We start from the raw sequence: 18,245 nt of genomic DNA on the forward strand, positions 1-18,245 counted from the left end.
CCAGTAATGGTCCCTCTCCTTGATCCGAAGAATACGAGGATCCTTCCGCAGGCTTTGCAGGATCAGGGAGGCCATGCAGCATAGGTTAGCTGAGGCATTCAGTCCGGAGTCCTCTGGGTCACTAAGGACAACATGATCCGCAGCTACCTCCACCCAGCCACGTACAAGTGTTTCTTGGGACTGTAAATCATCCCTACAAGACTGCTTATGCTGCTTCTGCTGATGCTGAGTGCCAGCCTCCACCTCCATGCTGACACAATCATCCTCCTCCTCCTCTTCCTCCTCCTCATCCTCTTCCTGTGTGATGGGTGGCACAGCAGGAACACTGTCTGGATAAAGGGGGCCTTGAGAGGCAAGGAAGTCCTCCTCTTCCTGCCTCTGTTCTGCCTCAAGTGCCCTGTCCATTATTCCACGCAGCGTATGCTCCAAAAGGTGGACAAGAGGTACAGTGTCACTGATGCATGCACTGTCACTGCTCACTATCCTTGTGGCCTCCTCAAACGGTGACAGGACAGTGCATGCATCCCTGATCATGCCCCACTGGCGTGGTGAGAAAAAACCGAGCTCCCCTGACCCTGTCCTGGTGCCGTAGTAGCACAGGTACTCATTGATGGCCCTCTGCTGCGTGTGCAGCCGCTGCAGCATGGCCAACGTTGAGTTCCACCTGGTGGGCATGTCACATATCAGGCGGTTCTTGGGCAGGTTCGTTTGGAGCTCAGCCAGCCAAGCACAGGCATTAAATGATCGGCGGAAATGCACACAGACTTTCCTGGCCTGCTTCAGGACATCCTGTAAGCCGGGGTACCTGCCCAAGAACCGCTGCACCACCAGGTTAAGGACGTGAGCTACACAGGGCACATGGGTCAGTTGTCTCTGTCGGAGGGCGGAGAGGAGGTTGGTGCCATTGTCGCAAACCACCATTCCTGGCTTAAGCTGGTGTGGCGTCAACCACCTCTCGGCCTGCCCCTGCAGAGCTGACAAAACATCCGCCCCAGTGTGGCTTCTGTCCCCCAAACAAACCAGCGCAAGCACGGCATGGCATCGTTTTGCCTGTGTACTTGCGTAGCCCCTGGAACGCCTACGGAGCACCGCTGGTTCTGAGGACAGAGCACTGGAAGAGGCCATGGAGGAAGAAGAAGAGGAGGGGGTGGAGGAGAGAGGTGTGTCACAACCAATAGTAGCATTTTGGAGGCGTGGTGGCGGAACAACCTCCAACACTACTGCACCTTGTCCTGCATCCTTCCCAGCTGCCAGAAGAGTGACCCAATGGGCCGTGACGTCCCTGTCCATGCCTGCTGGACCATGAGTCAGCGGTAATATGCACCTTACCGCTGACCGCCCTGTCCAGCGAGGCAAGGCTATTGCCTTCCACATGTCGGTAGAGAGCCGGAATCGCCTTCCGTGAGAAAAAGTGGCGTTTGGGGACCTGCCACTGAGGAACCGCACATTGTACAAACTCACAGAAGGGGGCCGAGTCTACCAACTGAAAAGGCAGCAGTTGAAGTGCTAGCAATTTAGCCAACCTAGCATTCAACCGCTGGGCATGTGGATGGCTGGGAGTGAACTTCTTTCGCTGGTCCAGCAGCTGGGGCAGGGTCATTTGCCTGCTATAATCGGACGTGGGTGTACTGCTAGCAGAGTGCCCGGAAACACTTGGCTGTGACACACCTAATTCTACACCTTCATTCCTCTCAGAGCAGGTTTCAGAGAGGACTGAAGGTCTAGTGGGGTTGGAGATGCCAGCTGATGAGGAGCAAGGAGAGGGCCGCTTTGTTCTTTGGTGTGGGTCTTTGAGGTACGCTTGCCAACGAGCTGCATGGCAGGTCAACATATGTCTGGTCAAGCATGTGGTGCCCAAGCGGCTGATGTTTTGGCCACGCGAGATACGCTTGAGACATATGTTGCAAATAGCAGCGGTGTGATCTGATGCACTCATCTCAAAAAAGGCCCACACCAAAGAACTTTTAGGCCGCGTACACATGGGTGGATTGTCTGGCCAACTAAGTTCGTCAGACAATCCGACAGACAGTCCGTCCTAATTTTGAATGAACAGACTTGACTACACACGACGAACAGACAGTCCGCTGAAAGCTTGCGCGATGACGTACGACACGTACGACGGGACTAGAAATAGGAAGTCCAAGACACAGCAAAGCACCCTTTGGGCTCCTTCTGCTGACTTTGCGTTAGTAGAAGTTTGGTTAGAGACGATTCGCGCTTTTCAGACTTCAGCTTAATTTGTCCGTTCACTGCGGCACAGTCTACCTGTGAGGTTTGTATCTGTCTTTTGGTACGCGTGGATCAGTTGTACCTGTTATTAGGCGCTTCTGGTCCGCTCGTTTCTGGGTTTCAGGTCATTCTTCATAGGTCTGGCTGTTCTTCAGTGCGTTCAGTTGAGCTTGTTTGTCCAGCCGACCGTTTCAAAGCCATGGAGAGTGGACGTACTTAGGAAGGAGTTCGTGCTATATTGGGGCTTGGTGTTGGGGTTAATACTTTGACCCGAGCCCAGTCTGTGAACAGGGTGAGGAGGAGTCCATGGACAAAGAATTGGTTGCGCCAGCGTGACCAATTCTCGCATATGCCTTTACTCCGTGAGATCCGTGAGAATAATCCTGATGATTTCAGGAATTATCTCAGGATGACGGACCCCGTTTTTCACCGTCTGCTGGCTTTGCTGACACCTTATATCAGCAGGCAGGATACCTGCATGCGGCAAGCCATCACTCCGGAGCAGAGGCTCGTCGCCACGTTGCGCTACTTGGCGACAGGGAGAAGCCTTCAGGACCTCAAGTTCTCGACAGGCATCTCCCCCCAGGCTCTGGGGATCATTATTCCAGAGACCTGTTCTGCCATTATTCGGGTCCTGCAGAAGGAATATATGAAGGTAAGTTTGTTCTTTTAATATTGCATTATATGCGTTATATGCATTGTATGTTTGTATTCATTTCATCATGACTTTTAATATCCATGACAGGAATATGATGTGAATGTCCCCTTTATATGAATGCATGCATTTTTTTTTTTTTTTGTTTTTTTTAATGTTTTTTTTTTATTGTTTTTTTTTTTTGTGTCATTTTTTTTTTAGCTTTTTACCTTTTTGTGTCCCACGTGCATATTTGCTTTCACTAACGTCCTCAGCATTTAATCCTGGGCCCCTGTACACCCACAGCCGAAACTGTTTTTCTCTATAATTCATATTGTCAGCTCCATTGTACTATTTTACTGGCCCCCCCACCCTTTGTATACTCTTTGTATACACCCTTTGTGTGTGTGTGTGTGTGTATATATAGATATAGATATAGATATAGATATAGATATATAGATATAAATATAGATATAGATATATATATATGGATTGTCAACTCATTAATTAGTCACCCCACTCAAATTGGTTTCAGGTATTGGATACTCATTAATTAGTCCCCCCACCCCACTCAAATTGGTTGCAGGTATTGGATACTCATTAATTAGTCCCCCCACCCCACTCAAATTGGTTGCAGGTATTGGATACTCATTAATTAGTCCCCCCACCCCACACTTATGTCCCCTGGTCCATCAGAGGGCTGATTAATCTGTGAATTGGGCCGCCTATTTTTTTTTGTTTTTTTGCAGAAAAAAATTTGCAATATTTCTGTTTAACTGTTGTTCCAAAATGTTTTTTTTTTGTTTTCAAAGGTGTTTATTGGAAGATAACAAACAAAATATAGCATACATTGTGGTGAAGCATATATAGTTATACAAAACCAAAGATGCAAATTATATAGTACATATCGTATAAGTTCAACAATGAATGAACATCACAGAATAGGTAAAAGAATGATACGACTAAAATAACATGAATAACCTGAGAGGCAACTTTTGAGATAAGTAATACCACATGGATCTAAGGGAGAAGAATATTGGTGAAAAACCAGGAAAGACAAAAGAAAGGAGTATGAAGAAAAGAAGAGAGGGTGACAGAATAGCAGAGCAAAAAGAAGGAAAGACTAGCACAGTTAGTAGAGAAGTCTAAAGGTAGACCAGGGTTTCCATTTAGCATCATATAAAGGGATAGAGTCATACAAAGTGTGGTGAATTTTTTCAACATGCATCATGAGGTCTATGCGGGAGAGGATCTGGGAAAATGACAAAGAGGGAGCTTTCCAATTAAGTGCTATAGACCATAACATGGCCAGGCAGATCGAATGAATCAAACATCTTAAATGTTTAGGAGTGTCTGGTGGAGCAACAAATAATAAGGCATGAGATACATCCATGTCTATAGTATAACCAGCTACCTTATTGATCATATCAAAAAGCAAACCCCAGAACGGTTGAATACGGGCACAGTCCCAAAAAATGTGTTTAAATGAACCCGGACAGGGGCAACCCCTAAAACAGGTGGGGGAGACCTGGGGAAACATGCGGTGTAACCGTTGAGGCGTATAATACCATCTGGTAAGTAGCTTAATAGCAGTCTCTCTAAGGGAGAGAGATTTAGAGCATTGGCGCATGTTCCTCCAGGCTCGGTCCCAATCCAGGTTGTCCTGATTCAATTCAAGTTCACTTTCCCATTTGGCACGGTATGGCAACCCTACAGTCGCAATCACTGAGGACATGGACACGTAGAGGTCAGAGATAAGGCCCTTCTGTCTAGGAGCCGTGAGGCAAATATTCTCAAAGGAAAACCCTTGGGGACGGGAGTAGGGGCCTGGGTAATGTTGTGAAAAAAAATGGCGTATCTGCAGATAGTGGAAGAATTCTGAATTCGGGATGGGATGAAGGGATTGTATTTCCTGAAATGAGGCAAAACGGGCGCCCACCAGGAAATCCTTCAAAGTGACCAGGCCAAATTCAATCCAGATACGGAATGCGTCACTAGAATTATGAGTCGATATGAATCTAGGGTCACCTAAAAAAGAAACCCCAACCGGAGTCTGGGGAACTAAGCCGTATTTACTACCATACAAATGCCAAAGGCGCATGGCATCCAAAACACAAAAATTTTTATGGATGTAAGGGCAATGCGGTATATATGGGGACCACATGACATTCGATAGAACCAAGGGGCGTATGGATTCCTGCTCAAATTGAACCCACGGTACCCTAGAATTCCTAATTGACCATTGGGCCTGCTGGGAGAATCTACTCGCCAAGTAATAAAGCCAAATCTGTGGGACACCCAGTCCACCTCTGGAGGCAGAACGGTACAAGACCGCTCTCACAAATCTGGGGGGTTTATCCTGCCAAATAAATCTATTAAGGCATGATTGAAGGCGGTCAATATAGGCTTTCGAGATCCTAATTGGGAGGGAGCGAAAAGCATATAATAAACGGGGGAGTATAACCATCTTAATAGCTGTTATGCGCCCCAGGAAGGAGATGTGTAGGCTAGACCAAGATTTCAAGGTAGACCTAATTTTAGTGAATAACTGAGGGTAATTAGAGGAGAAGAGGAGTTTATAATCACTAGAGAGGGCTATGCCTAAGTAAGAGAGGTGGGAGGAGGGCCAACGAAAGGAAAATGTCTGTTTGAGGTGAGAGAGTTCCTGTGGGGGAATACCTATGGGAAGGGCTTCAGATTTGGATATATTGATGGACAATCCTGAGACAGTAGCAAATCTCGACAAGGATTCAAACAGGTTGGGAAGGGAAACTAATGGGTTAGTCAGGAACATCAGGACGTCGTCTGCATACATACAGAATTTGCTAGTCAGGGATCCCTTTGAATATCCTGAGATATCTGGGTTGTTCAAAATGGCTATAGCTAGGGGCTCGAGAGCCAGGGCGAACAAAAGGGGGGATAAAGGGCACCCCTGTCTAGATCACCTACCCACCTCAAAGAAGGCTGAGCAGCAGCCCGGGATTTTTATCCTAGTTTTGGGGTCTTTGTACAAGGAGTGGAAAGAGTGCAAAAATCCGCCGCGGAAGCCTAACCTCTGCAACACCCTAGTAAGGTAAGACCAAGAGACACTATCGAAGGCCTTCTGGATATCCAAACTGAGAAGCAGAAGGCTACGAGAGCGTATATTAGCATCCTGAATTATGTTAGTGGCTAATCTAATATTGTCTGTGATTAATCTGTGAGGGATAAAACCAGATTGGAATGGGGAGATAAGGCGGGGGATTTGAAGGGCCAGTCTATCTGCAAGGATCCTACTAAATATTTTTAAATCATTATTCATGACAGAAATTGGTCTATAATTTTGGGGGAGTGTATGATTTTTGTGTGGTTTGGGGATCATGGACATCGTGGCAAGTAACATTTCCTCCGGGAAGCTACCACCCTTCATTACCCAGTTAAAGAAGTAGGCAAGCCTGGGGGCCAGAACCGTGGCAAATTTCTTATAGTAGACGGATGCAAAGCCATCCGGGCCTGGAGCAGAACCTCTTTTTAGAGATTTGATTACATTTAAAACTTCCACCGTTGTGATGGGGGCGTTCAGACTCGACAATTGTGACTCAGACAGGGATGGCAGAGGCACTTCATCCAGCCAAGTATCGATCTCCGAAGTCACAACCGTCGGATCCGGGGCCAACAGGGTGGCGTAAAATTTTTCAAAGATCGCTAAAACCTCCTTTGGGTGTGATGTAAGATGACCGTCACTGGATGCCAGTTTGTAAACATGTGTAGGTCTTTGGGAATGTTGCAGCTTACGTGCAAATCTTGAGGAAGCCGCACTCTCAGATAGGATATGATTCGCTTTCGCAAATCTAAGAGCTTTTTCAGTATTATTAGTCAAAAGAGAGTCCAATTCTAAACGTTTACGGTCAATCTCTTGTCTAGTGGAATCTAAGTGTAAGATGGAGGAGTTCTTGTATAAGTGATCCAGCTCCTTTGTCAAGGTTAGAATTCTACCGTTTAACAATTTATTACGGGTCGCCGAAATCGCAATCAGCTTACCCCTCAAAACTGCCTTATGCGCTACCCAAACAGTGGAAGGGGGACATCTCTGGTAGGTCATTAAGTGAAAAGTAATCCTCAATCGCCTCCGTCACATTTGAAACTATGTCAGATTCTGTCAAAAGGGACTCGTTAAGTCGCCAAGCGTGAGATGTGGGGGATAATCTAATGAAAGTCGTGGTGAAGGCAGTAGCGTGGTGATCCGACCAGGCACAGGGATAGATACGGCTCTGAGTAGAGTTGGCTAGAATAACAGGGGAGGCAAAAATATAATCCAACCGGGCTGAGCTATTGTGTGGGTGGGAGTAGAATGTAAACTCCCGAACCCCCACATTATGCGCGCGCCAGGTATCAACAAGTTGATATTCTAATAAACCATGGGTAAGTGATTTGGGGAAGGCCCAAGAGAGGGGAGTGTGAGAGGAGCGGTCCAAATTTGGATTAGCGACCAGGTTAAGATCCCCTCCAACAATCAGGTGTGATGAGTGAAACGAAGCTAGCTTAAAAAAAAAGGATTTAAAAAAGGCAGCCGGGGCATCATTAGGGGCATAAACACTTGCGATAGTCAGTTCTCTATTGTGTATCAAACCTTTGATAATAACATATCTACTATCAGCATCCTTGTAGATACGTTTCACCTCCATAGGAAAGGAGGAATGCAGGAAGATGGCTGCGCCCCTAGACTTAGAATGGTGCAAAGAGTAGAACGCCTGCGGGAAGTCCCTATGAAAAAATTTAGGGTGGGAGTTATGAGAAAAATGGGTTTCCTGAAGGAGGAGGACTTTAACATTTACTCCCTTGTAGAAATCAAACGCCTTGCGTCTCTTGATGGGGGAATTAAACCCCTTAACATTATGTGACATACATGTAATTGCCATGATCAAAAAAAGTGGGGGACGAGCACATGGAAAGCACCAACCATCCCCAAATAGTCGGTAAAGGTAGAGTAGGGGGGACCCATCTGAGGGGGGTCAAATAAGGGCACAGCCATCAACCCGAGACCAAATACATATTCATATATTAAAGCCATATTAAGTATAAAAAATACAGCGATACATATAACACAGTGCGGAAAGAGCATGTAGAAAAAGAGCTAAGCCAAATGGAGTAGAAGAGGAAGAGGAGAGAAAAAAGAGGGAAAAAATAAGATATAGAGAAGGCATAAAGAGCAGGGGGGAAAAGTTTTCCCAGGAGACCAGTACTCCGGAGCATAAACCAAGTCCAGAGCACATAGAGACCAAGTACAGGAACGTTTAACCAGGGAGTCAGGTTGGCAGGGGGACCGATGACCGTCAAAAGAATGAGCATCGGGGCCCAAGTCCCACTGGGAGACTCACAACCTGAAAAACAAAAAAAAAAAAACCCAAAGGTAACCACGAGACACCGAGGTCTCAGTCCCAGCGTGAGTCTGCAAAGTGAAATAGGTAAAACAAAAATGTATAAAAAAAACTGCTGGGGGGGAGAAGCATGTCACAGCACCAAACGACAGTAGCAACCTGCCGCTGTTCCGGGAGAACAAGGAAAAATAGGGAGGCATGTCCGCAGCCGTTGCCAGCAAAATGGTGTAGACAAGAGGGTGTGTAGAAGATAAGCGGGTCTCAACGGGGGCTTCTTCCGCCCAGCTCTCCAGCTCCATAACGAATGCGCCGCCCGCCCCTCCGTGATGGTGGTGTTTGCCAGATGGGGGCCGGTCTGGGTGTCAGCGGGGGTCTACGAACCTCCATGGCTTCCAGAAGTCCCAGTTTAACTAGTAGGTCTTGTCCTTCTTGAGGCGTAGACACCGAATAAGTGCTGCCATTATGTGGAACGATCAGCCTGAACGGGAAGCCCCACCTATAACGAATCCGCGCGGATTGTAGGGCAGATGTGACCTCTCTCAACGAACGACGCCTTTCCAGGGTGGCGGGAGAGACATCTGGGAAGATTTGGATTTGGACATCATCCAAAAGAATGCGCGGTTGATTCCTTGCTGCAGTAGAATCTCCTCCTTTACTAGGAAGTCCTTGAGGCATAGAATGATATCCCTTGGTGGTTTGTCGGCTGGAGGCTTCGGACGAAGGGCTCGGTGGATACAATCGCATTTAAAAGCGACTGCTTCGTGTTCGGGTAGAAGCGATTTAAACAGGCGGATAACCGTCGGAATTAAGTCCACTTCTGTTTCCGGGATTCCTCTCAGACGAAGGTTATTACGTCTGTTTCTATTGTCTAAGTCCTCGAGTTGCATTTGAATCGTAGTGAAGGCAGAGGACAGATTGTCGTGCTCCCTGCTCAATTCATTGTGGGCTAAAGCTAGTTCGTCGTGCTTACTTTCAAGTTTCTCAGTTCTGGAGCCCAAAGCTGCAATCTCCTGCGATAGCACGTGGGATGTCTTGTGTAGCTCCGACTGAAATTTAGCCGCCATTCTATCGTACATGGCCTCAAGGCTGGCATCCAGATAGGCTTTAGAGAGGGAGTTAGACTCACCGGCTCCGGTCAGCGGAGGGAAAGGGTCCGGGGAGGCCCGAGGCGTGGAAGACGGAGAGGCGGAGAGGCCGCCCTGGCCGGCGCCATCTTGAGACATCACGCCGCTGTCCCTTGTCCGGAGGAGATAGTGGGTTAGAGTATGTTGGCTCGATTTACGGGCTTTCTTCTTTCGGGCAGACATGCACCGTGCTGAGGGGACCTGGGGGGTAGCAAAATCGAAGCAAAAAGGGTGATGTATAGCCCCCAGGGCGCTGATAAAATCCCTGTCCGTGCGGAGCTCTCACACTAGGCTGCCATCTCGCTCAGCGCCGCGCATGCGCCCCGTTCCAAAATGTTTTTGAGTTTTATTTGTTATGAATTGTTTTTATTTATTGACTATTTTTTTTTCCTGTGTTTGACTCCCCAGCTTCCTTCCACGCCACAGGAATGGCAGACTGTGGCTTCCCAATTCGCTGCCCGTTGGGACTTTCCCAACTGCGGAGGGGCGATCGACGGGAAACATGTGAGGATTGTGCCCCCACCCCATTCGGGGTCCTACTATTGGAATTATAAGGGGTTCCATAGTGTGGTGCTAATGGCGGTGGTGTCAGCACAATGTGACTTTCTTTATGTGGATGTGGGGAAGAACGGCCGGATGTCTGACGGAGGAGTCTTTAGGCAGACCGAGTTCTGCCACCGTCTCATCACTGGTGGCCTGGACTTGCCACCAGATGCCGAGAATGTGGAGGGTCTACCGTTTGTGTTTCTAGCTGATGAAGCGTTCGGTCTGAGTGACCATCTTATGAAACCCTTCCCCAAAGGACCCTCACCCCGGAGAGGAGGGTTTTTAATTACCGGCTGGCCAGAGCAAGAAGGGTTGTGGAGAGTGCCTTTGGCATTATGGCCAGCCGGTTTCGTCTGTTACTGACAGCGATCAACCTAGCAGAATATAAACTGAACTATGTGATTCTTTGCTGCTGCATTTTGCACAATTTTCTCCGCAAATTTTCAGGGAACCAGTACCTGCAATCTATTGGGCCTGAGGCCGGACTAATATTCCCAGAACTCACAGGGCTGGATCATGCCCTTCCTGGCTTAGCCCCCCAAACAGCACGTGAGGTGCGTGACCGCTATGTCAGCTATTTTAATGGTAGGGGGGCTATTCCAATGCCAGCTGAGCAATAAAAATAGATTTTTCTTGAAATATGTATTGTCTGTTCAAATTTTTAAGTTTGGTTCTTGTTTGCTTTTCATGGTGCTTGTCTCCTACATTGTCCTAATTCAGGGATATGCAATTGGCCAACCTCCAGCTGGTGCAAAACTACAAGTCAATCATGCCTCTGGGTCTCATGCTTGTGGCTGTCAGTCTTGCTATGCTTCATGGGACTTGTAGTTCTGCAACAGCTGGATTTCCACTAATTGCATATTCCTGTCCTAGTGCATTTGTATAGCAAAGTGGTTTTTGCCAATAGTAAATAAGGCCCTTTGTGACAGAAAACACAAAATGACTTCCCAAACTGGTATTGAGTATTGAAAGAAGTAGACACACACACACACACATCTTTTTTTTGGATTTTTTAATAGTGCACATTCCAACCAGTGCCTCTTTTTTAGATATTTTTCTTTTTTTTTTTTTTTTCATTTTTTTTTTTTTTGTAAACATAGAAATATATAGATATATCTATATATAAAATACAATTATAAAAAAAAAATACATAAAATCATATTTTTTAACTATTTACAGAAAACAAGGGGTAAAGCCAAATTTTGAAGATGCACACCAAAAATTGGTAATGTCAACATGTGCTATGTACCATCATGAGTGATCAATGGACGTGTTTGGTGGGTGCAATCCCTTCCTCTCACATACTAGAATGAGGAAGGGTTTGCAAACACCAAATGCGTCCATTGTGATCCTCTGATGGCACATAGCACATGTTGACACACCGTGTGCATCTTCAAAATTTGGCCTCTAAAAACAATGTTGTAAAAACATTAAAAAAATTTTGGCAAGGAAATGAAGAACATGATGTTTCGTTTTAGGGAAAAGGGGCTTAGATTCTCCCTAAAACATCGATCATGTTCTTCATTTCCTGCCTCATAGTGACCAGTTGCAGTTGCATGGCATGGATTTGGTGTTGCATGGCATGGATGTTGTTCTCGATTAAATCCATCCTGCCATTCCAGGCCATGATCTGCCCAATCAGCCTCTGGGCACTGTCGCTCGTAAATGGCTCTGCAGCTTGTTGTCCTTCCACAACCAGATCATCACCTAAAAACATGTGTAGATAAAAAATTGGTTAACATATACAGCCATTAATTGTTTACCTTAAGCTGGGTTGTCAGACACTCACTTTATGGGGTGTGTATCTCCACCACCTCTTCCTCCTCCACATCTAGCCCTGGGCTGGGCTGATCCAGCTCAGACACGGGGCTTGGCTGCTCCCTCATGGACACGGGGCTTGGCTGCTCCCTCATGGACACGGGGCTTGGCTGCTCCCTCACAGACACAGGGCTGGGCAGCTCCATCACGGACATGGGGCTTGGGCTAATTGCCCAATCAGGCTGGTGAGGTCGGGGGGTCCTGGGCTGCTCCGCCTCTTGTCTGAGTCTTTGTTCCCCTATGAGAATGAAAAAACAAAAAAAAAAGGTATACTTTTAAGCATAGTGATATTTGAGTTCAGAAATTTGAATATGAAACATTGGTTTGAAGTGGTGTACAATTATTAGCTGGTTATTACAAGCGCCTAGTTTAATACATCATTAAAATGACATTTTTTTAGTTAGGCTGTGTTCAGACTGCTGCGATGTGCGAACGCTGCAAATCTACTGTGGTTTCACGCATCGCATGCCTCCCGGAGGCAGTTCACACTGCCCTATGTGACCTGCTGGGAGTGTCAGTTTAAAGTTTTATTGACACCTCCAAATTAGTTCTCATATCACAGTGCAATCTTTAAACTCGGACAGGAATCGGACCACATGGTGTGAACACCCATGTGATCCGATTCGGCTGTGGACTAAAAAAAGGGCCATGTACAAGTTTGGGCCGGATGCAATGCAAATTCAGCCATACTATATGTATGGCTGAAATCGCATCACACAGAGATCACATGTGATTTGCACTGCAGTGCGGTGCAAATCACATTCGATCTCGTACATTGCAGCAATGTGAACCTAGCTTTTAACCAAACTGTGATACTTTATATCTTTTGTCCAAGTTTCACAGACGGACACACTCGAATCATCCCCTGGAGTACCTGTGTGTGATTATGTCAAAAAATGTTCTATGATGTCCCAAACTACACTAAATGTTTCCCAGTCCAGATGTTGAACCAGCATTTTATCTATCTATCTATCTATCTATCTATCTATCTATCTATCTATCTATCTATCTATCTATCTATCTAATTTTTTTTATTGAGACTACATTGCACTGAATAAATTTATGAAACTTTTTCCCTTCAAAATTTTTTATTAGCAATTAACAAAATAATTACACAGTACGATATAGACATAGAGCATGTGAAGAGATTTGGTGAATAGCATGTAAGCAATAACAGTGGGACTTAGCCCCTATAAAACATTAACAAAAACAACACTGGATTATGCAATTCGGATCATAAAAGAGAAGAATTATCTGATTAGACAGGCAAGTGTTATATAATCCGGGATCACCGGGGGAGGTAAAGAAGGTGACTCCCCGGGATACGATCTATACGTAAGCAGAGAGTACAAGTACTGCGAGTGCAGTGGTTTTCGGGGATAGGGAAATAAGATAGCGATAGGAGTTAGACTAGAGACAAGGAAAGGGGTAGAGGGGGGAAAAGAAGAGAGAGAGAAGTAGAGAAGGTTAGGAAGGCTGTGGATCGACAGGTCCGCACGGACCCAGGCCAATTATTGTGAGGGTCTCCTTAATGAGGAATAATTTAGACCTCTAAAAGGTCGAAATCTAGGTCAGGGGGCAAAAAGTGTGTAATCCATGGTTGCCAGATCTTACGGAACCGGGGCATGCGATCTAGAATTTTCGCATCTATTTTGCAGTGGATCATAGCTTGCGTGACCTTATTTTTGAAGTCGGCTACGGGGAGTAAAGGTGTCTTCCAGGCCCTAGCAATCGTTTGCTTTGCTGTCGTTGTAAGTTGGAGAAATAGGGACAATTGGTACCGAGTGCAGTTGTGTGGTGCAAGGTTAAGCAAGGCTAGAGATGGATCAGGTGGTATAGGGTATCCCAAAAGTAATGACGTTATCTGGAATATCGTTGTCCAGAAGCTTTGTACAATAGGACATGTCCACCAGATATGTATATGAGTGCCTGCTTCAGCACAGCCTCTAAAGCATAAGGCGGGGTAACCAGGGACAAACTTAGCTATTCTAATGGGGACCAAATACCACCGCATAAGGACTTTAAAATTTGCCTCTGAGGCAACGACATTTTGAGAAGCTTTACAAGTATTGGCCCAGATCTTCGTCCATATAGCATCATTGTAATCTATATTAAGGTCTGCATACCATTTTGAGGTATAGGGTGGGAGGGGAGCAGGCGGGAGGTGAATCGAGAGTATAGTTGAGAAATTATGCCCGGCGCATGTGGGTCAGAGTCGCATATTTTTTCGTAGGAGGACATATATTCTTGTGTATTGTCAAATTTAGGTAGTGAGTTTACAAAGTGGGAGATTTGTAAATAGCGAAAGCATTCCTTATTGGGGAGACGGAATTGTGCTTGCAAGATAGGGTAGGGTTTGATCGTGCCATACTTTGTAAGATCACAAATTCGGTTCAGGCCTGCCCGAGACCAAGCCCCAAATAAGCCTGGCTCGGAGTAGGCTGGGCCGAATAGGGGGTGTCCAAAGATAGAGAGTAACGGTAAGTGTTGGGATTTAAGGTGAAAAGGTTTGTGGTTCATGTCCCATATTTTAATGGAATGTTGGGTTATCGGATTAGAAAGTTTACCTCTTAGCGAGGTGGGTAGCCATAGAAGATTGGATATAGTAATGGGGTGAGCATCTATGGCCTCAAGACTGACCCAAATCGGTATTTCAGTTTTGGCATGATATAAAGTGATCTGGGCTAGCTGGGCTGCGTAATAATAATAGCGGAAATTTGGTACACCTAGTCCGCCCTGTGCTTTGTGGCGATAGAGCGTAGACTTAGAGATTCTGGGTCTAATCGACCCCCAAATGTACTTGAAAATTTTGCTTTGTACAAGACGATGATAATAGGGTGGTATTGGGATCGGAAGGACCCGGTATAAATAGAGCAATTTAGGCAGCACCGTCATTTTGACTGCCACGACCCGACCTAGCCACGAAACACATAGCGGTTGCCAGGCGGCCAAAAGATTTGTCAACTTTCGCAGCAAGGGTAGGTAGTTGTGATGGAATAGATGCGAGGGATTGGCTGTCAGGTGTATGCCTAAATAGGGAATGGAAGTTGAGGACCATTGAAAAGGAAAGTTATTACGTAATCGATCAAGCTCTCCTTCAGGCAGAGATACATCAAGGGCTTTAGATTTGGTTTGGTTAACTTCTAATCCCGATATCCCCGCAAAATTATCCAATAATTTACATAAATTGGGTAGGGTAGTGTGGGGATTTGTGATAAACAGAAGGGCATCATCTGCAAACATACAGATTTTATGGGTGGTAGATGCTATTTCTAATCCCTTAATATTTGGGTCTGCTCTAATTAACGCTGCCAAGGGCTCTATAGCTAGTGCAAATATTAAGGGGGAAAGGGGGCAGCCTTGCCTCGTCCCCCGTTGAATAGGGAAAAATTCAGACCGGAAGCCCGCATACTGCACATAAGCTTGAGGTTGGGTATATAAGGCCGTTATCCAGCTGAGAAAGTGGGGACCAAAATCCCAGAACCGTAGGATATATTGCAGATACGGCCATGATACCGTATCGAACGCTTTGCGTATGTCTAGTGAGAGCAAATGCATGGGAATTTTCCGGGATTTAGCAAGATGTTGAAGAAGAATGATCCTTCTGACGTTATCACTGGCTTGTCTCCAGGGGGATAAACCCCACTTGATCTTTATGTATTAGTTTCCCTATCAGGGGATTCAGGCGGAGTGCAAGGATTTTGGCTAAAATCTTAACGTCAATATTAAGTAACGATATAGGCCTAAAATTAGACCATAAGGTGCTGTCTGTGTTCGGCTTAGGAATCATTGAGATAATCGCCGTTAAGGCATTTCTGCCAAGGGATTGTTGCTGAAGAAGAGAGTTAAATGAGTTAGCAAGAAGGGGGGAGAGCGTATGCGCAAATTTCTTATAATAGGTCGCTGGCAGCCCATCGGGGCCGGGTCTTTTATGGGGTTTCAGGGATTTAATGGCCGCAAGAACCTCCGTCGTAGAAATGGGGGCATCTATTGACTCACGGTTAGTGGCCGATAAATGTGGGAGAGACACCGTTAGAAGGAGTGAGTCAGCTCGGGAACTAGAGAAGGAGGTTCCGGGTTCATATAACTTAGATAGTCGTGTTTTAAACTCAGATACAATTTTGATAGGATTACTGGTTAGGCCATCTTGATTTAGTCTCAGTCTAATGGGCTTAAAAGATCTTTCGGGTTGTCGCAAGCGCATGGCTAGGAATGTGTCAGATTTGTTTGCCTTAGTGTAAGTCGTGTGGGCCGATTTATGTATCGCTTTATCTGCATCCTCAGCTAGTAGTAAATCCAAAGCGAGCTTCGTTTTTTTCCAGGACTAGTCTATTGGCTTCTGATGGGATAGCTTGGAATAGGAGAAAGTGATGCCGAAGATCTTCCTCTAATTGTTGCATTCTAACTTGCCTATCCCTATTGAGGTGGGAAGATACCGAGATGCAGGTGCCCCGTATGACTGGTTTGTGGGCTTCCCAAAGCAGGGTAGGGGATATACCCGGTGTGCTGTTATTGGTTACGTAGTCATTTAGTGCTATTTGGATATCAAGACAGTACAATTGATTGGACAGAAGGGTTTCATTCAAGGACCAAGTCCTGTCAGTGCTACGTGGGAGCACTGATGTTAAGGTCGTGATCACAGCACAGTGGTCTGACCATGTGATTGGCTGGATATGAGAGTGTAAGAGAGTGGGTGTAGATGATACCTTAATAAAAATGTGATCAATTCTAGAAAAAGATTTGTGTGGATTTGAATAGAAAGTATAATTCCGCTTGAGAGGATTACATTCCCTCCATGTGTCAATAAAGGCTGCTTGTCTAAGTTGAGTGCGCAGTTGTTGCGATGGAGAGAAATGCTCTGATGTGTAAGGGGTTTTGTCTAGGTGCGGATGTAGGACCAGGTTGGTGTCACCACAAAGGAACAAAGCTCCTTTGCTGTGGTCCTTAATTACCCGTAACAAGTGTGAGAAAAAAGGATTGGGATTTGTGTTGGGGGCATAGTAAGATACGAAGGTGACCTCCGTGTCCTGCATGTGGCCAGTGACAATCAAGTAGCGGCCCTCTGGGTCCCTGATTTCAGACGTTGGGGAAAACAAAAGAGAGTGATGAAATGCCAAAAGGACTCCCCTGTGTTTAGAAGAGGCGGAGACGGTATAAACTTGAGGAAATTTGGTATGAAAGAATTTGGGGGCAGACTTGGCAGCAAAGTGTGTTTCTTGCAAAGCTACTACACTAGCTTTCAGTGAAAGAAAGGTCCTGAAAGCCTTAACACGTTTGTTGGGAGAGTTGTGCCCTTTCACATTTAGGGACAATATACTCAAGGGGGCCATGGGGACCAAAAGAAAAAGAGAGCATAAAGTACTGGCCTCGGGTCCATGCAAACCGATCCACCACAGCAAAGAGAAGGGGAAGAGTGAAGAGGAGAAACAGCCGAAGAGGTCGGGAAGGAAGAAAAGAGTAAAGAATGATTGTGAGAAAGGGGAGAGGGCATTGTGCGGACCAAGTACTTCTGGACCGCCCAATCAGTGGGTGCAACAACCAGTCCACCAACCAGCCAGTCAACAGGAGGTTGCACCATCATGGGGGGGAGCAGTGACAGCTCACCGCCGCAAACCAGAAAAACAAACATAAACATTCGCTGTAGCAACAAAACATCAGAAATATAACACGGTTCTAAGATAAGTCTGCATGTATAAAACCACGGGTATAGGTCGCTAGGGCTCTAGGGGGATCAGTTAGAGAAGGGCATAGAGCAATAATGGGAATGGAGGGGGAGGAGGATGATCGTTCAGATATTGGGAGGGAAAGGGGGGTGAGGATCAGGGTGGGGATAGGGGAGGAAAAGGGGGAGGGGGGGAGGAGAGGAGAGGAAAAAATAAGGGGGGGAGGAGGGGTGTGGATACTAATTCAATTGTTTATGGTATAATCAGCATCTGCTGTTAGTTTAACCATGATAAGCGACCTCTAAAGTGGGTATTAGGTGTTAGGCAGCGAACATGGACGCTCAGGGTCGATAGCAAATACAAGAGATGTTAATTAAAGTAACAGTCTGGTGATAAAGTAACAATAAAGGCTAATCATTTACCAGTATGGGGGAAAGCTATGTGTTGGCCAAAAAATAAAAACAAAAAAAAACAAAAATAATAACAGGAACAAAAATCCTCATCTATTCCTCTCGCAGTTCGGGACCTTAGGTAGTAAAATCTTAAAGCAAGGCCCATGGTGACTAAGGCGTAGAGGTTTAACAAGAAAGTCACCTATGTCCGATAGGGACCGACGCAGAAGTAGGTATATGCCGGTAGAAAAACCAGTACCTGGGGGCTACCAGGGCATAGTAAAAAAAAAAGGGGAATAGGGCTTAAGTAGTTCAGCGGGGTACGAATACCTTGGGGCTAGAAAAGCCCAAACCGGAGGGGTGCTTCGGTGTGCCTCGTCGGAGTGATGGAGGGCCCAAGAGGTCTTGCTGGCTTCTCCTCAGGGTGGTGACGTAGGGATGTAAAGCAGCTCGGGCCGGGGTACGAGATAGCGAAGTTTCAG

The sequence above is a fragment of the Lithobates pipiens genome, unplaced genomic scaffold (genome assembly GCF_037356315.1).
Source record: "Lithobates pipiens isolate NorthernLeopardFrog02 unplaced genomic scaffold, aLitPip1_a1.2 Scaffold_8, whole genome shotgun sequence".
Taxonomy (NCBI): Eukaryota; Metazoa; Chordata; class Amphibia; order Anura; family Ranidae; genus Lithobates; species Lithobates pipiens.